This window comes from Spinacia oleracea, chromosome 1 (genome assembly GCF_020520425.1).
Source record: "Spinacia oleracea cultivar Varoflay chromosome 1, BTI_SOV_V1, whole genome shotgun sequence".
In the NCBI taxonomy this organism is placed as follows: Eukaryota; Viridiplantae; Streptophyta; class Magnoliopsida; order Caryophyllales; family Amaranthaceae; genus Spinacia; species Spinacia oleracea.
In genome coordinates this window covers 18,256,330-18,276,147 of record NC_079487.1, presented here as the reverse complement: position 1 = coordinate 18,276,147, position 19,818 = coordinate 18,256,330, and the positions used below count along the sequence as shown (strand labels likewise).

Sequence of the window (19,818 nt, the reverse complement as noted above, 5' to 3'; positions counted from 1 at the left end):
AAGACGAGCCGCAGTCGTTTCACCTAGAGCTTCCATAGCAGGAGCATCTTGAAATCCAGTTGACGAAGGAAACCCAGAGCTCAACCCAGGTGTCAAAACTGGACCCCCAATACCACTCATGGCCACATTCATACGTTGATGTTCATCAGCAGGAGATTGCGAAACTACCTGTGAATTTTTATTAGCTTGAGGCTTCTTCCTTCCCCCCATCAATGGCTGGCGGTGCACGTTAGCTTGTCACCCTAAACGTACGCCGAGAGCATTCTTAGTTTTTCTAGGTTTTCTTAGGCAATATTCTTGATTTGGGCAAATAAAATTGGAACTTGTAGATTAGAATGCTTTTATTCCCAATTGGTAGATGTTTACACGGTTTTTAATGTCTTGGGTTGAATTTAGGATTTGGTGTTAAGGAAGTTGGTTAGAACTTTGGGTAGCATGCGTCTTGAACCCTTGGCTTGTGGTAAGATGGTGTCGATCTCTCTAGTGATATGAAACCGGCGAGAGTGGTATTTGCTCCCTTGTGAGGTTCATGTTCAAATTAGCCCAAACACATATTCATATATTTTGAGTGGCATGGATCCTTGGCATTGACTTTCCTACTTCCCAAATTTGACTATTTCCTTCCCGAGACCGCGACCGGACTACTTTAGGGGACGATAGAGGCATTTCTTTCGGTGACTATTTTTCTTTTTAGTTTAGGACTTTATTTCCTATTTTTCTCATATGTTTTTGTTTGCATTTGCCCCCTTGCTAGCCATTTCAGCCTTGCCCCTTCATTTCTTATAAGCACATTACAAGCTTAATAGCCTTTGTTTTGTTTTCACCGTTAGAAGTGATAGTGAAGCTTAGAGTTATGATGCTTGTTGGTTTTGGAATGATTATGCATATTTGAGGAATGATGTTTATTAGTATGAATGGAAAAGTTTGGGAAATGTGTTGTATATAGTGAATAAGTGATGCAAAAGAAAAATGAGAAATAAAAGTTTTGAAAAAGCCAAAAATAGAGAAAAACAAGGCATGAGAAAAGTTTCAATTGAAACGCAAAAAATAAAAAGAGAAAATCAAATCAAGAAAAGTGCAAAAAGAGTTGTAGTTTAGAATTGTTGTTGAATAAGCTTGGGGGTACCCCAAATAAGTGGTATGAGTTTGTATTTGGTTTGTTTTGCTTGAGTTGAGTTCTTATTGCGCTTCACTTCAGGTATGAGCACCAAATTACTAAATTTGTTCCACACATTACCCCTAGCCTACGTTACACCCTAAACAGTCCTCTTGACCCTTTTGAGTTGAGTCATTGTCGATGGAGGGAGGATTTGGTCAAGTTTATGGAATGGGATTGTCATACTAAGATGTCGGGTAGCCTATCTTATTTTCTCCGGCGCATTCGCGGTGTCTCGAGACGCTACTCTCAAGGGTGGAAAAGATCTAGAGATTTGACGTGGTATGCTCGGTTGAAGGGGAATTGATTAGTGTTCACCCTTAGTTCGCTTTGCTTGGCACTTGAATCTTTCACTCAATTTAGGACATTAGTTAGCGTGTACTCATTTATTTGATTGGTAATGTTAGTGTTCTTTTATACTCGTTCCATAATAAAGGCCCTATCTTGGATTTTGTAGTTTAATTTCTTTTCTTCTCTTTTCTTTCTTTCTTTTCTTGGTTTGTGCTTTTCATTTTTAGTCTTGCCTTGATTAGATTTGCTGTTTTTTGTGTTTGTCAGTGTTTTGGAATTCGATTAGTTGCTCATTCTTTCCTAGTTGAGTTTAGTTTGCTAGAGACTAGCAAACGCTTAGCTTGGGGGAGTTTGATGAGCGACATTTATGTCGCTCTTAGCTTAGGATTTTATGTTAGTTTTAATAATTTTTTTATAGTTTTTAATAGCTTTTTGTGTGAATTTTATAAGTTTCGTTCCATCGTGTGCTTTATAGGTGATTATGATGAAAAGTGATGGGAAACAAGTAGAATCAAGCCAAAACAGGGCTTGTGCGATCGAGTGATGGTTTGTGCGCCCGAACAGAGGAGTGCAAATGAGTACAAGGAATATCCAGTTCTGTGCGATCGAACGTGCTCTGTTGTTCGGTCGCACAGGATTGGTTTTTGGAGTCAGAAGATCTCTAATTTGGGATGCGATCGCATAGCCTTCTATTCGACAGCACAGGTTTTGTGCGACCGAACGTGCTCTGTTGTTCGGTCGCACAGGTTTGGTTTTTGGAGGCAGAATGTCCCTAATTTGGGATGTGACCGCACAAGACTCTCTACTCGACCGCACAAGAGTTGTGCGCCCACACAAGGCATTTTGTTCGAGCGAATCGTGCTGCAGAGGAATTATGAGCCAAAGAAACCCCATTCGACCGAACAGGGTTCTTCGTTCGGTCGCACATGACGAAGGAAATGTTCTTCGCTGCCTTCGCTCGCACAGGACCCAGTATTTGCTCGAATGACTCATTTACGTTTGGTCGCCCAAATGGTCGATCTGTGCGACCGAATGGCTGCGCGGGCTGCTCTTATTCGAATTTTGGCTTCTATTTGGGGAAACTTATAAATAGATTTTTCGATTATTTTGTTAAGTGTAGAATTTTAGTTGATAATTTTAGATTCTCAAAGTTAGTTTTTCATCATTTCTAGAGAGAGAAACTCTCCTCCATTGAAGCATCAATTTGTAATTCTCTAAACTCTTCTTCTAATTTTGTGCAATTCAATTCAATTTCTTAATTCTTGCTTTTGTTGTGATTGTTGATTGTTCTATAATTCCTTCAATTCTTGAATTCTTCTTGATTTTACTTTAGTTACTTTGATCTTTACTTGTTGATTGTTCAATTCATTGTTATAGTCTTTGATTCTCTCTTCCTAATCCTTCAATTTCATGCTTGCTAGTGTAGAATTAATGGATTTCTTGATTTCTAGAATGGCTAGTGAGTAGATTTAAGTTAGGGAAAGGGGAGAATCTAGGGGATTAATTAGGGGAATTTGATGATTTAATTGATTAATGATTGATGTGATTAAATTGATTTAGTGCTAGGATTTTCCATGATCAATTGAGTAGTAGTTGCAAATGCTAGTTGATTGAGTTAGATTGGAATGTATGATTTAGGTTTGGCAAGACATTGTGAGCCTAGTTCATGCAAGTGAATGATAGCACCTATTATATGCTAGCTAATCTAGCTTAGGACTATGCGAAAGCTTTCCATAGGCTAGGTTGCTTCGCGTGCTCTATCCGAGAGGTGGCGAGTACGTCATTAGTTTTCATTCCCCTATGTGCTATTTCATTGCATCATTCATGATTACTATGTGGTAGTTTATTTCCCCCGATTTCCCTAGACTATCCCCAACTCCCTAACGTTTAGCTTCCTTGATTCAATCTAGTTTAATTGTTAGTTTAGCATCTTAGTGATAATTAAAATCAAACCTCTTGTTCGAATTAGCTTGACATTTAAACTCAAGAACCATCGTTTCTTTGGGACGATCCCTTTACTTGCCACTATAATTCATATAGTTGGTTAGTTTAGTGGTTTATAAATTTAGTTTGATTGTGGCGTTGATCTTTCAACGACGGAAAAACGCCCTATCATTTAACCATGTTAAGCAATTAATATGGAATTAATTAGAGGCTCGTGATACCACTGTTAGGTTATGATACATATAACTGAATATAAATCATGCGGAAAAACCATTAAAGCCAGGAATCCAAATTAATTGCCACATAACAATTAGCATAATTAGGATGCATACTCTTTGTAGCGTGCCCTCCCTTGCTGCGCCCGAACCGAACAAGAACAAGTCTTTAGGACTCCAAGTGTCGACCCTCCGTAGAAATTCCACAGCACGTCCGGATCCGCCTTAAGTTTGACTAACTAGAATCTCCCTTAAGGTACTATTATTTCGGCTGATTTGAGGGCAAATAAGTGACTGAATTTTTGCTTAAAATTCTCTCTTTTTGAATACTTAAAACGCGTTATAAATTGTGAGCACTAATCACCTATTTATAGGGTATGGAAAAGGTATTGGAATCCTACTAGGAAACGAATGAATTAACTAGAATCTAATTAAAACTCTATTAATTAATTTATCCATTAGGAATAAGAATTTAATCATTAAAAGAATCCTACATGATTTAGGTTTCGTACGGAAGCACAAACACTCACACGAGCATGACCCGCATGCGCGCAGGCCATGCCCGCGCACAGCACACGGAGCCACGAAGCCCACGCGAGAGCGCTGCAGCCTAGGCGCGCGCTGGGCCTGCCTTGCGGTGGGCCTGGCGCGGCCTTGGGCTGTTTGTGTGGCGTGCCTTGCTTGCTGGACGTGGGCTTGGCTTCGTGTTGGGCCTTTGTCTAGCAAGCTCTTCCGATGCTAATTCGTACGACGCGCTTCCGGTTAATTTCCCGATTCCGGAATTTATTTCCGATACGAACAATATTTAACATTTCCGATTCCGGAATTAATTTCCGTTTCGAACGAATATTTAATATTTCCGTTTCCGGAATTATTTTCCGATTCCGATAATATTTCCGATTCCGACAATATTTCCGTTTCCGGCAATATTTCAGATTCCGGTAATATTTCCATTTCCGATAATATTTTCCGACACGTACCATGTTTCCGTTTCCGGCAACATCTACGACTTGGATAATATTTATATTTCCGATACGATCCATATTTCCGTTTCCGGAAATATCATCGTTTCCGGAGTATTCATTTATTTGCCTTTGACGATCTCAGCTCCCACTGAAACCAAGATCCGTCGATTCCGAATATCCATAGATGGAGTATTTAATGCCATTAAATACTTGATCCGTTTACGTACTATTTGTGTGACCCTACGGGTTCAGTCAAGAGTAAGTTGTGGATTAATATTATTAATTCACTTGAACTGAAGCGGCCTGTAGCTAGGCATACAGTTTACTTGATCTCACTGAATTATTAACTTGTATAATTAATACTGAACCGCATTTATTAGACTTACCATTAAATGCATACTTGGACCAAGGGCATTATTTCCTTCACAGCGCGCTCAACCATGGAATTCTAGAACTCAGAGGAGGCGAACATGGAGACACATTAAAAATAAGCAAAAGTGCTGGAATTTAATATGGACTACTGATTTGGACGGCTGATAGTCCTTCTCATTCTTCCCATTATAAGGTATATATATATATATATATATATATATATATATATATATATATATATATATATATATATATATATATATATATATATATATATATATATATTTACACTCAAATGGGAAGGGAGCTTAAAATGAGAAGAATGAGAAGAGATCTTGTGCGTTGGTTGTGAATAGATCTAACGGAGGTAAGTTCTACATAGCGCGTTCAGTAATGGAAAAATCGTAAATATTGTAAATATTTTATTTTTCCAATTTTGCTCCCGTTTCTCAGTTTCTCTCTCCTCCCGTTTCAATCTCAACAGCTCCTTCTCTCTCCCTCCATTGTCGTTCTCCTTCGTGGTTCTCTCTCCTCCATTTTCGTTCTCCTTCGTGGTTCTCTCTCCTCCATTTTTGTTCTCCTTCGTAGTTCTCTCTTCACCGCTATTGTCTCCTCACCTGCTGCAACCACCGCGCCGCCACCATCTCCAAGCTTCCATCATCTACGCGTCTTCTTCTCTGCTGCAATTTGTGAGTGATGTTTTTGCTCATTTCTCTAAATGGTGGGTATATGCAATTGATGAGTAATTCCTAATGTTCTATAGTAATTTTCAGCTTCGATTTTGATGTTTACATCCGGAAAATGCTGCAACACTCAAAAATTTTGAATATTAACAAACCCAAACTTTAAAATTTAAACATTTGTGTAAACTATAAAAAATGAGCAAATTTTTTGAATGTTAAGTAATCTGAGATTTAAAATATTTGCTCATTTAGGCACAATGAGCAAGTTTTGAATATTAACAATCCCGAACTTTAAAATTTGCTCGTTTGTTTCATTTTTTGTCACTACAAAGGTTTTAACTTTTATATGTATTAAATAAACCGATCGAATCCAGAGGGAGATTAAATTCCAAAAATAGGTGCACTTGGTTTTATTGACAAAAGCGAGGACATAAGCAAAGTGAATATAGAATATGGAAAAAGCGGGACATTAGATCTAAGAATTACAGGAGTAGTGATAATGAAGATAAGAAAAATGTCATATCTACAACAGTAGGTGATGATATTTATTTTGTAGGTGATTATGCGTGTTATAACCCAGTGTAATTTAAAAAAGCGCGCTTAAGCGCTGAAGCGCGAAGCTCTAGGGGAAAACGCTTAATTAGGTTTGAGCAAAGCGTTTGTGATTAAACGCGCCGAGGCGCGCTTAAGTGCATGAAGCCCACGAAGCGCGCGTTTTGGTTCTTCATTAAAAATCTTTATTTTTTATTTAATTTTTATTACTTTACGTTGAAAGCTTTTTTTATATTTTTCTAATGTGTTTTGGACCACACCCTATTAAATCCTTAACAATAGAAAGTCGGCCAAGAGTCCAAAAGAAAAGGAAAAACAGGATGGGAAATAATTGATCCTACAAAATTATTGGTAATGGAGCTGTTTGCTTAGAAACCAGTACATGGTGTAAGCTAACACTTCACGATGTCAAGACATGTTCCAAATATTCGATTGAATTTGATCTCAGCCGGTAAACTTGATGATGAAGGGCGTGCAAATCACTTTTCAAATAGAAATTGTCTAAAAGCTCGATGATTGTTGCGCACGGAAAAAAAAGCAACAAACCCTTTATATCACAAATGAGAAGCTCAACTCACAACTAAATGCAACAACCGAGCTATGGTATAAGCGACTCGGACATATGGGTGAGAAGGGATTACGATTCCTCACTCGAAAGCAACTCCTTCCTTTGAAGAATGTTAATTTGAAATCATGTGTGGATTGTTTGGCAGGTAAACAATGCAGAGTTTTATTTCGAAGAAATCCACCATCTAGAAAATCTTGGTTTCTAGATTTGGTTCATACAGATGTGGTGCATCATATTTTGTTATATTTGTTGATGACCATTCCAGGAAAGTGTGGGTCTTTCTTTTAACAAGTAAAGACCAAGTTCTTGACGCGTTTAAGGAATTTCATGCAAAAGTAGAATGAAAAATTGGTATGAAATTAAAATGTGTGCAATTCGATAAAGATCAATTTGAAGAATATTGTAGTAAAAATGGGATAAAGCTCGAGAATACTACAATATTCTTGGTGGTGAGTGAGAGAAATGATATACCCGTTTTATTGGTACAATTTTCTCGAGTTTTATCCCATACTTTTTACAATATTCTTCAAGAGGTAAATGTGAAAACCGATTTGTGATAATAATTGATGATGTTAGGAACCTTAAAGATTAATTTTGAAATCGTCAAAAGAAAAAACGATTATAGCTTTCAAAGGTTGATCATAAAAACAAAATGGAACACTTATTTTGGTCTCCAAAAGACCAAATGCACCAGCCGGAAATTGAACCCGGGTCTGTACCGTGGCAGGGTACTATTCTACCACTAGACCACTGGTGCCTTTGTGCTGTGCGGGTAATATAATAAATACTATATCGTTTGTAAGATGATGAATATGCATCTAATTATCAATAAATTAGTACACTTGCAATTTCTCCAAATATACCATAGTTTCACTCTAAGTATCCTCAATTCTATTATATGACATATTATATTACTAGGGATTATTCTTGCGTGGATCCACAATAACCTTATTGTGGACCCAAATTAATAATTTTCTGTAGCACCTTTTTTACGCTCATAGTGACCTTTATTGTTCATATAGTAACTATAATAAATTAAACACCAAAATTATTAGACATACATTTTTTGAAGCATAGTATCCCTATGTTTTTAAAAGCGAATTGTGACTTAAAATCACATTATTCAAGCATAACATGTATCGACGACACTAATTTGATATTTTCTTTTCCCATAATAATCTTAATAAAATGCCAAAATAAATTAGGATTAAGTTGTTGACTTTACTTTAAGACATGGTCAACAATAAATTTAGTGTGGACCAAGTCCATTTAAGAACTGGTGTATTACTGGAGTTTCATTCGTATACTATTTCCTTAATACACCTTTGTATAGTATTAGGAAAGCATATTGTACGACATACATGATATACGAGGTTTTCTGAATCTATACTGGGTATACCATTAAAATGGTATACTAAGGTCAAAATATAACTTCAGTCGGTATATTAAGGGCTAAATGGTAAGTTCAAGTAAAAAATTGAGTTTGGCCCACGAAAAATAACATTGTTATTTTGGAAACGTATGCTGGGATGGAAGAAATAAATGTTCTACTATTTACAACAGAATGTTATTTTGGTGTAACAATAACATGATTGTTGGACATGATCCCTTCAACAACCCTAACCATTGTGACTTTATCAATTACCCTGATAAAACATCGATGAAAGACTGCGTATGCATAACCAATGTTCAAGGCTACATTCGGCTTTATAGATGGAGTATGATTTCAACTTCAACATTAACTGTCTGGGATTTAAAGGACTACAACACCAATAATCGTATTTGGAGCGTAAAACATTATGTTGATCTTGATGATGTAAATTTGCCTCCTATCATGATCAGTGGTAGTAATCGACAAGTGATAAGAATCATGGGTTTCAATCCTTTTGATGGAGATGTTGTCTATCTTCTCTTTTCTCACCGTTATGTGGCTCTCAATCTCACTACTAAAAGTCTGCAAACTATCTTCACTTTCAAACCAGGCCAAATGTTTTCATCGACATTGTTCATATATGTTCCTCCCTCATGGCCGACGCCCTTGTTACCAATATGATTAATACTGCAAGTTTTATGGTTATAACAATTATTTGTGTTACATTTTTATAGTAGCTATTGTAATTAATATAGTTTGGATTTATTATTTAATTATTAAATTATTTGATTTTGGATTAGATTTTATTTTAGATTTATAACTTAATTATTAAAGTGTTCGGTTTTGGATTGATTTTTGTTTTAACTAGTTTTGAAGCCCGTGCTATGCACGAGTTTCGTTTAATATTTTATTTTAATTACTATTTTTAGTTATATTATTAGGTTGCGTTTTGGTGAATACATGGGTTCCGTTAGCTTCGCTTTATTTTTTATGTTAACCCCCAAATCAATGTATATACATAATTTAACAAAATTTATGATATGAAATAAGAAACCAAAATTTGTAGCTCACGTCCATCATTTTTTTAAGAAGCACATACCCACTCTATTTGACTCAAGTCCAAGGCATAAACTTTCCCTATACTGTTGCTTTAGACTTGTAGCTTTTACTTTCAATTCTAAAAACAAAATAACCCATGTGGAAATTTGACAATTATCATTCTAAACCCTCAACACTTATCCTTATCACTTTCACCAATTACCATTATTACTCATAATTCCAACTCTAACAACAGATAAAAATCTTCAATTAAAATTAGCTTAAAATAAAAATCTTCAATTAAAATTCAGTCGTATAAACCTTGAAAATGTGTCTTTCAATAGATTTCTCGCAAATGATACAATAAAACTATAAAAGTCTTTTAATCTTTGAGTGACGCATTTTTTACAACCGGGTTTCACCCATGCATGATTTTAGTAACTTTTGCCTTATAGTAGAAGATTAAATCCTATAAATATTCATAAATAATAAAGTTAAGTTGGTGCATTCTATTCAACTGATTTTCACTTATTTTTTTTGAACTTATCTTATCTGAACTTATCTGAACTTATTAAAGCTTATCAAAACTTATTTAGTTATAAGTTGTACTTGGTCAACCCTTATTTTTCCTGAACTTATCTGAACTTATTTTTCCTGAAATAAATGAAAATAAGGCGAACAGAACAGGGCCTTAGATTGGGTTTAATGTACAAATATGACCACGCTTGAACATGAACAATTATATATTTCTATAGGAAAAAAAATTAATGTAAAAAATATTAAATACCTTTCCAACAGTTTTCTGGATATGATCGATGAGAGTTGAGATATCATCGTTTTAGAGATAATTTCTTTAGTACGTTGTACTTCGAGTTGTCCAATCGCTGTAGTTTCTAACTTTTTAATATAACAACAATAATATAAGAAAACGTATATTAAGAGATGAACATATGAATTATGAGTGAACCATGTTTATATTTCATGCATGAAGTGTTAGTTTGTAGCAAAAACGTATCATAGAATTTCATGTATGGAGTGTTATTGGTAAATAGGCTTATGTAGCCGAAAACATAAAATAGAATATCTAGCTACAAACCATCCTATAGGCTATACTTTTATTTTCCAATCACCAAAATTAAAAGTCAAATATGTGATTGTGTATGGGTTATGAATTGAACAATACGATCAATCTATATGACTTAATCAATTATAAATTTGAAAATTATTAGAACTTTCAATTTCTATCTTGAATAGTTATAGTGCATTAGTATTAGAACGTAACTTAGATTCATGATTTGATTAGAATTTTCAATTCCTATATTGAAGAGTTATAGTGCATTAGTAATTAAGTACATTGCGTAACTTGGAATTATGATTTAATTAGAACTTTCATGATTTATATATATGTTTTTTATTTTTTGGGAATTATATGTATGCATGTTATCACTTTATTATTATTATTACTAGTATTGAAGCTCGTGCGATGCACGAGTTTGTCAATTTTCGTACATCTTTGTCTTAATAAATCATCATATAAAAATAGGTGTTTGATAAATTATACCTATAATAGAAAGGTAAAATAGGTCGCAATTATTCAAGTTGGAGTATAAATATGTTCATAATATTTAAAATGGTTATGCATAAGGCACTCATAAAAACCCGAGTTATGAAATGATTAGTTCATAAATTGGAAAAATCGAGTTAGTTATTAATGTCATCTCAACAAAATCATTACATATACTTTGTATAAGTATATACTCCCTCTGTCCTTATTTTCACGCATCATGTTCTATTTAGTCCATCCTATAGAGATTGCTTCATTTTCTTATATCGTATTAATTAAATCCTCGACATTTACCCCAATTACAAACACTCATAACTATTTAAAAACAATGTTACTTCCATTTTCTTAGCGTCTTAGGTCTAGACTCTCGACTCACTTCTTGTCCAAAATTTTCGCACCAAAAATATATTTTTAAAATATCTCTACTTTATTTTATTTTTCATTTATATTTTTTTTAATTAATTGTTTATTTAACTTATATAAAAACATAATATTGGTTTTATATATAATGGCAATATCTATAGAGATATTTACTAAAAATGATTTGTGATAATATTTTAGTCAAATCATATTGTATAATATTTTTGTCATACGGGAGTTGGAAGTGTATGAAGTATCAATTTCACAAGGCCGCTCCTCTTTTTTATCTCCCTTTCCTCTCTTCCTCTTTCAAAACCCTAATTTTCTAGGGGCTACCACCAACCATTAGGTTGATGGTAAGCCCATTTTTTCTTGCTTTTCCTAACTTTTGATTTTATATTGGGAATAAAAACTCTATTCCCTCCCTATTGGAGAATTTTTTATTTATTAATTATACAATATATTTAGGAGAAGAAATATTTCAGTCAATGTACGGGATATCCATACATGTACGGGATAGAATCTAGTTAATGTAATTTACAATACATAAAACACATAATTCTTATGCTATAGCAAGAGATGAGGACCATACTACAAATTCATCAAATACGAGTACGTAGTCTAGTAGCAATAGCAATCAACTCGAACAAGTTAATTTTCAACAAAAAAATTACAATAAAATCTTGTAATAATCGAATCCATAGTCCCATTCTATACATGCCGAAATTATTTCCAAAAGCAGAGATTTGACCTACAAACCGTAATGCGAGGACACACAAATTCTTATTTACAATGGGTGTACAATAAATATTGTACACCGAAGTAAAAGTTAACTCAAAATGCTTAAAAGTTAAGCTTATATATGTAAAAGTTATCTATTTTTAAGTGATTAATTTTTTCATTTTAATAAAACTTATTTCTTCAAAATCACTTATAATGTATAAAATTAATCATTTAATCATTTCTATCAACTTTCTTTTTTACTAATATAAAAGTTAATTAAAACTAGGTTAAAGTTACGAAAAAATGGGTAAAAGTTATCTTGGTGTACAATAAATTTATTGTACACCTTGTGCGCGCAAGACCTTTTGATGCGAAGAACAAAGAATAAAAAGTTTGCAATTCCGATTCGTATTATAATGAATTGAAAATATTTCCAAAAACGGATATTTGACCTACAAGTCCTAATATCGATCATAAAATTAGTTAAACTCTTTTAATGATGATAAAAATAAGAATATGATGATTAATAAAGAGTTGGTTTCAAGATCAGTCATTCATTTAAAAAGTTCATAATTTTTAGTGACAAATTAAACATAAGAATGAATAACAGATCCATATAAAAGTAATTATGTGATGATCAATAAATACTCGTGCTTTTCAAACTTGGTATAATCATCCATGCTGGCATGTTTCTCCGGCCCCTCTACTATCGTGGCCTCGTGGGATTGTGCTTTTGTCTTCCTTTAAAAGCATAGTTATATCCTGAACTATCATCACATATACGGGCTATACCAACAAAGAAAATTAATCATAATTAGTATAATACAATAAATCCTTACAACCATTAAAAATATATGAAAGAAAGTAGAAATATGGAAGAACAAATGCAAAACCATTCCATGACCATTAAACTTTAAAACCTACCGCATGTTCATTTGTGAATATGATAAATTGTTTCAAGTTTTACAAATTACAACCAATAAAAACAAAATTCAAAAGGTTGAAATATGGAAAAGCAATGCAAAAACATTCTTGTATGTAGAACTTAACGTCTAAACTCAATCAATATGTATTAGGGGTTGGAGTGGGATAGATGGTTAATATATCCATAGAGAGATTGAGATATAATACATTTGAATTACTCAATCTTTATCTTTTCTTTATCTTTATCTTTGTTACAGGATATTTATCTCTTTTATAATTAATATTTTTATCTTTTTAATTAATTTAAAATATAATAAATAATGATTTTGTGACTGGGCTATCTTTTTTTTTTGGTAAAGGTGAAGTTATATTAAAAGTCAAGGCAAACAGCCACCCCAAAGGAGTTCTTCAAACCGAAGAACAAGGGGAAAGAAAACAGCCCAACAGCTTTACAAAGTATCCATCCATTCTCTATCTCTTCTATCTACTTTCATTCCTATTGTGTGTATGCATCTATTCTTTACAAGAAATCTAATGTTCTTTACAGTATTCTCTACCCTACATATTGTATGGTCCCAATACCCCTTGTTCCTAACTTGCCAAACCATATAAACTGTGGCAACAACTGCAGCCAGAATGACCTCTTTTCTCCATTTTGAACATCTGTACCCACCCTTAATCCATCTGCACAGTGGCTCAATTCCCACAGTTCTGTAAGGAACCTGAAGCCACTGGAAAATCTCAGCAAAACACCTGACAGCATAGGTGCAGGAACCAAATAGGTGATCCTGTGTTTCTGAAGCTTGCCCACATATCACACATAACTCAGAATCAGCAATGCCAAAATGGTATAGCCTTGCTCTAGTAGGGAGTCTCTGTAGCATAATCAACCACATAATGAATCTATGCTTAGGGATGACTGTCCTGGCCCAAATGAGAGAAGACCAATAAATGGCCATACCAGGATTGTGTAACTATTTGTAGACCTGAGAAATGGAGTAATGTTGGCTTGCAGGCCAATTGTCACATCTCAAGTTCTGGACAAGGTGTTGCTTAACTTTACAGATGCACTTTAAGCTCCAGCTAGCAGACTGTGGAGCTTCAAAAACCCACCAATTGTCTTGTTTCACATACACCTCATGAACCCACTTAACCCACAGTGAGTCTTGCTTTTGAGCAATGCACCACACAAGCTTCCCAATTGCAGCTTTGTTCCATTCCAGAATATTTCTAAACCCCAAACCCCAGTTTTCTTACTCTCACACATCTTTTCCCAACTCACATAGCCATACTTTGTACTGGCTGCATCCCCTGACCATAAGAAGGCCCTACATATATACACTATTTTTTTCAGAACTGCTTTGGGCAAGATGAAAATTTGCCCCCAATAGACATGAATGCTCATAAGGACTGCATTGATGAGAACCATTCTTCCTGCATAAGAGATGTGCCTGGATTGCCAAACTCTTATTCTAGAAGTGATCTTCTCAACCAGTTGCTCACAATCAGCAGCACTTAGTTTCCTTGTACTGATGGGAACTCCTAGATATATACTTGAAGGGGAGAGAGCCAGCAGAGAACCCTGAAGCAGCAGTAATTCTTTGTACCTCCCCCTCCTCCATTCCACTGCAATAAATAGCTGTCTTCTCTTTACTAGCCTGCAGACCAGAAGTGTCAGAGAAAAGCTTTAAGCCTTGGATCATACAGAAAATGGCTTGAGCATCCCCTTTGCAGAACAATAAAACATTATCTGCAAAGCACAAGTGATTTAAGGTCATCCCAGCACATCTAGGGTGAAAGCTGAACTGAGGAAGAGTGCCAACATACTTCATTGTTCTGGAAAGGTACTCCATGCAAATCACAAACAACAAAGGGGAGAGGGGGTCCCCCTGTCTAAGCCCTCTCTTAGCAGGAAAATAGCCATGTGAGCAGCCATTAAGGAGCAAAGTGTACTTGGTGGAAGTGAGACACACCATAATAAGTTTCCTGAAGTGAGCAGGAAAATCAAGAGCTTCCAACATTTCCTCCACAAAACTCCAATCAACTGTATCATAGGCTTTAATTTTTTGATATCTATCTTCACCATGCAACACTTCTGTTTTGTCTTCCTTGTATAGTGTTTCACCAAATCCTGGCAAATAAGAACATTATGCATAATGCTTCTTCCTGGAATAAAAGCACCTTGGTTCTTGGAAATAATATCAGGGAGAACCAACTGCATCCTGGAGCACAGCAGCTTGGTAATACACTTGTATAAGATGGCAGCATGAGATGGGTCTAAAATCCATCACAGTAGAGGGACATGTAGTTTTTGGGATTAGAGTGATAGATGTTGCATTCAGATTCTCCAGAAGCTTACCTGGACACTTTCATTGCTCTTGAAAAAACTCCCATATATATATATATATATATATATATATATATATATATATATATATATATATATATATATATATTAGATTATTATTATTATTATTATTATTATTATTATTATTATTTTTCAATATTTATCTAATTTACATGAGATTCCAACATTATAGGCATCTTTATCTAATGTGTAAATAATAATCAACATTTAGCCTTGCATAATTTTGTACTCCGTATCTAAGGAGTAAGGAACTAAGGATATACTCCCTGGATTAAACCCCCATTCATCCAACAATTTGTTTCTTGATGCTCTTAGAGAAAACCCACTCTTGTTTTGTTTCATTTTTGTCAAGATATTATTACGGGCAAAAGCTAAAACTAACAATATAAATTTGGTATTTCAATACGGAGGAGAGAGCAGAAACCGTGAATGAGGAGAGAGAAAATAGTGGACGAGTAAATGAATGAGAAGAGGAAGAAACAACAAATATAAAATGGACTTACTTCATTCACACGTATAAATAGAAGTAGTAAGGGGATAGCCTTCCTCTATTGGGCTTGGTCCACAATAATAATAGGTGGACCAAGTTTATTTAAGAAAAATACTTATTTATGTTAACAGCTTCTTCCGGTTTTGTAAGTATTTGATATATCAGATGTATAAAGTTTAGCCCTAATCTATTACTTTCCTAGGCCCATAAATTATCAAGAGCGGCCCTGATTATAATTTCACTGTTAATTGTTTCCTAATTCATCAAGGATATGCATGCTTGAGGGTAGTAATATACTAATATCATCCATGGTTGGTCTGTGTTCAATATGCTTCTATGTCGTTTTAACTTTGGTAGTAATTGTTGCGATTAAAGCGAAAATTAGAACAAACTTATCTGATTCGATGAACTGAACGAAGAACAATTGTTGCGTCGTGGACACCCACTGTCCTAAAAGACGATTCCGCGCTACCTCCCGGTGCAGTAGAACAGAATGCGGTCGCCCTCCAGGATTAGCGCAACTCCGACGTTGTGTGCACTCACAAAGCCGGATGGAGTCAGAACGTATGCCCAAAACCGAGAGCAATTTTGTGTGAGAGTAAGAATGTGTTTTCGTATTTTGTGTGTATGATTTTCTGTGTGAAGGGAACTGAAACTCTGATTTAAATAATTAGAAGGAAAGCATTGCAACAGACAAAAACGGCTGAGGGAATGAATGTTGCAACAGCCAAAAACGGTCAGAGACATTGAATGTAGTAACGGACGTAATTAATGGTAATTAATCCAACGGTTACGTAATCAATACAGATTCCCGTAACAATGACTTAAGCAAAACGGTCCAGTTACCAAAAAGAATAGGGTTGACCCACAAAACCCACCCCACGCCCGCGAACCGCATTCCCAAGTACCAAGTACCAAGGCCCAAGTACCAAGGCCCAAGGCCCAAGGCCCAAGGCCCACGGCCCACGGCCCATGGCCCACGGCCCGCGGCCCGCGGCCCGCGCCCGGCCCGGCGCGCGCGCGCGTGTGTGATGTGTCCACCCATACCATTCTCACACTTTCTTAAACAAGAGTTACACTCATTCCCCAATTAATAAACAAGAGGAATATGAAGAGTTTTTCCAATGTGGGACTCTTGAATTTTCACTCACCCTTTTTTCCTTTGTGTTTCCCAATGAGAATTTCCAACAATCCCCCACAGGTTCGAATATGCGGAAAAGAAAGAAAAGAAAGGAGAAGGATATTGGTTTTGGGCAAACAAAACAATTGAATAGGTGTCAATGTCTTTCGACTTGAATTAACACTTAGTGACATTTAAGCTATGATCTCTTTCCTACCAAGTGACTTTCGTATTGAACTTGATAGGGAGATAGAAACCCGTCACTTAAAGCACGCAACTGAATATGTATGACATTCTGACTCCGCGAATAAAGTGACGCCTTATACTGGCCATACGTCCGACCTGGATATGCTCATAGGTGCTCTAGAGAATAGCCCACATCGCAATTCTCATAGGAAGCGGCCACACTTCCACACCTACGTAGGTGAATCCCATCAAGTGTGAGCTACATTCACACCACCAAACATATGGTATGGGTTCATTAAGAGCCGTATGCTCAACCTCTTTCCTATTGTAGCAAGCACATTATAACATCTAGGGGATGGACAAAAAATAAAATTTTGTGCTTCCGAATTATAACAATAATGTCGTCCTTTGAACTCTGTGAGTAGGAGTTCATTATTTTACAATTCATTCAACGGGCTTCAGGCCCATCCCTTCCGATGTTTCCAAAACTAGTTTTCTACATAGGCCTTTCGTTAACGGATCCGCAATGTTCATTTCAGACTTTACATAGTCTAGTGATATCACCCCACTTGACAACAATTCTTTGATGGCCTTGTGCCTCAAACGAATGTGCCTTTTCTTCCCATTGTAGGCATGGTTGTTTGCCACAGCAATAGCCGCTTGCGAATCACAATGAAGTGCAACTGAAGGAGCTGGCTTCCCCCACAGCGGAATATCTGCAAGCACATTTCTCAACCATTCTGCCTCATGACCTGCCAATTCAAGAGCAATAAACTCAGATTCCATAGTAGACATAGCAGTACAAGATTGTTTACAAGATTTCCAAGACACAGCTCCACCCCCTAGGGTGAAAACATAACCACTGGTAGAGTTAATTTCATCATTGCCAGAAACCCAGTTAGCATCACAATAGCCTTCCAAAACTCCTGGAAACTTGGAGTAGTGCAAACTCCAATCCATGGTACCCTTAAGGTACCTGAGCAATCTCTTCAAAGCATCCCAATGTTCATGACTTGGGTTATGAGTATACCTGCTTAATCTACTCACAGAATAAGCAATGTCAGGTCTAGTGTAGTTCATCAGAAACATAACACTACCAATAATCTTAGCATATTCAGATTGGCTAACAGGATCACCATTATTTTTCCTTAAGTGGATGCTTGGATCATAGGGAGTCCTAACTGGATCGACGTCAAAAGAGTTAAATTTTTTAAGTAACTTTTCAACATAGTGAGCTTGGCTAAGACAAATGCCATTTGGAGTTCTCTTGATTTTCACTCCTAAAATCACATCTGCCTCACCCATATCTTTCATTTCAAACTTAGAACTTAGAAAACTTTTTGTCTCATTTACTCGATCCAAATTAGTCCCAAAAATTAACATATCATCCACATAAAGACAAATAATCACACAACCATCAGAATCATGCTTAGAGTAAACACAAGAATCACCTTCATTTACATGGAACCCATTACCTGTCATAGTCTTGTCAAATTTGTCATGCCATTGCTTTGGAGCTTGCTTAAGCCCATACAAGGACTTGACTAATTTACAAACCTTATTCTCTTGACCAGGAACAACAAACCCTTCCGGTTGAACCATGTAAATTTCCTCATCCAAATCACCATTTAAGAATGCAGTTTTAACATCCATTTGATGCACAACAAGATCATGAATGCAAGCAAGAGCAATCAAAGTTCTAATAGTAGCAATTTTAGTGACAGGAGAATAAGTATCAAAATAATCAATACCATGCCTTTGGGTGAATCCCCTTACCACAATTCTAGCCTTATACTTGTCAATGGATCCAGTGGATTTCAATTTTTTCCTAAAGATCCATTTACAAGTAATGGGCTTGCAACCCCTAGGCAGATCAACCAACTCCCAAGTATTGTTACTTAGGATTGACTGAAGTTCACTATCTATTGCCTCTTTCCAAAACACTGCATCAACAGATTTCATAGCCTCTTCATAGGTCCTAGGATCATCTTCCAAAATAAAGACATAAACAAAGTCATCATCAATCAAGTAAGGTTCAGTTAAGAAAGCAGTAATAAAATCATCACCATAACTGGTTTCCTTTCTTGCCCTCTTGCTCCTCCTTGGCTCCAATTCAGAATTCACATCAGAGGTGGGAGGAGCAACAACAGGCATACTAGAAGAAGTGCTAGAAGAAGGCACATCATTGATACAAGATATTTTCAAAGGAAATACTGTTTCAAAAAACTCGGCATCTCTTGCCTCAATGATGTTACCACCTGCATAAGAATTGTTAGCACCTTTAACAAGAAAACGATATGCAGCACTTTGGTAAGCATAACCAATAAAAATACAATCAACCGTTTTAGGACCAATCTTGTCCCTTTTGAAGCTGGGTATAGCCACCTTTGCTAGACACCCCCTGAAGGAAATAATGCCCTTGGTCCAAGTATGCATTCTATGTTAAGTCTAATAAATGCGGTTCAGTATTAATTAACAAGTTAATAATTCAGTGAGATCAAGTGAGCTGAATGCCTAGCTAGAGGCCGCTTCAGTTCAAGTGGAATTAATGATATTAATCCACAGCTTACTCTTGACTGAACCCGTAGGGTCACACAAATAGTACGTAAACGGATCAAGTATTTAATGGCATTAAATACTCCATCTATGAATATTCGGAACCGACGGATCTTGGTTTCAGTGGGAGCTGAGATCGTCACAGGCAAGAAATGAATACTCCGGAAACGATGATATTGCCGGAAACGGAAATATGGATCGTATCGGAAATATGAATATTATCCAAGTCGTAGATGTTGCCGGAAACGGAAACATGGCACGTATCGGAAAATATTATTGGAAATGGAAATATTACCAGAATCGGAAATATTGCCGGAAACGGAAATATTGTCAGAATCGGAAATATTGCCGGAATCGGAAAATAATTCCGG

General features: G+C 35.9%; 1 non-coding gene across 1 annotated transcript; it reads right to left on the bottom strand.

The window, feature by feature from the left end:
* Positions 1-7,432: 7,432 nt before the first annotated feature.
* On the bottom strand, positions 7,433-7,503 carry TRNAG-GCC (transfer RNA glycine (anticodon GCC)). Its single transcript has one exon. It is a non-coding gene; the product is annotated as a tRNA-Gly (tRNA).
* Between the last annotated feature and the right edge of the window lie 12,315 nt (positions 7,504-19,818).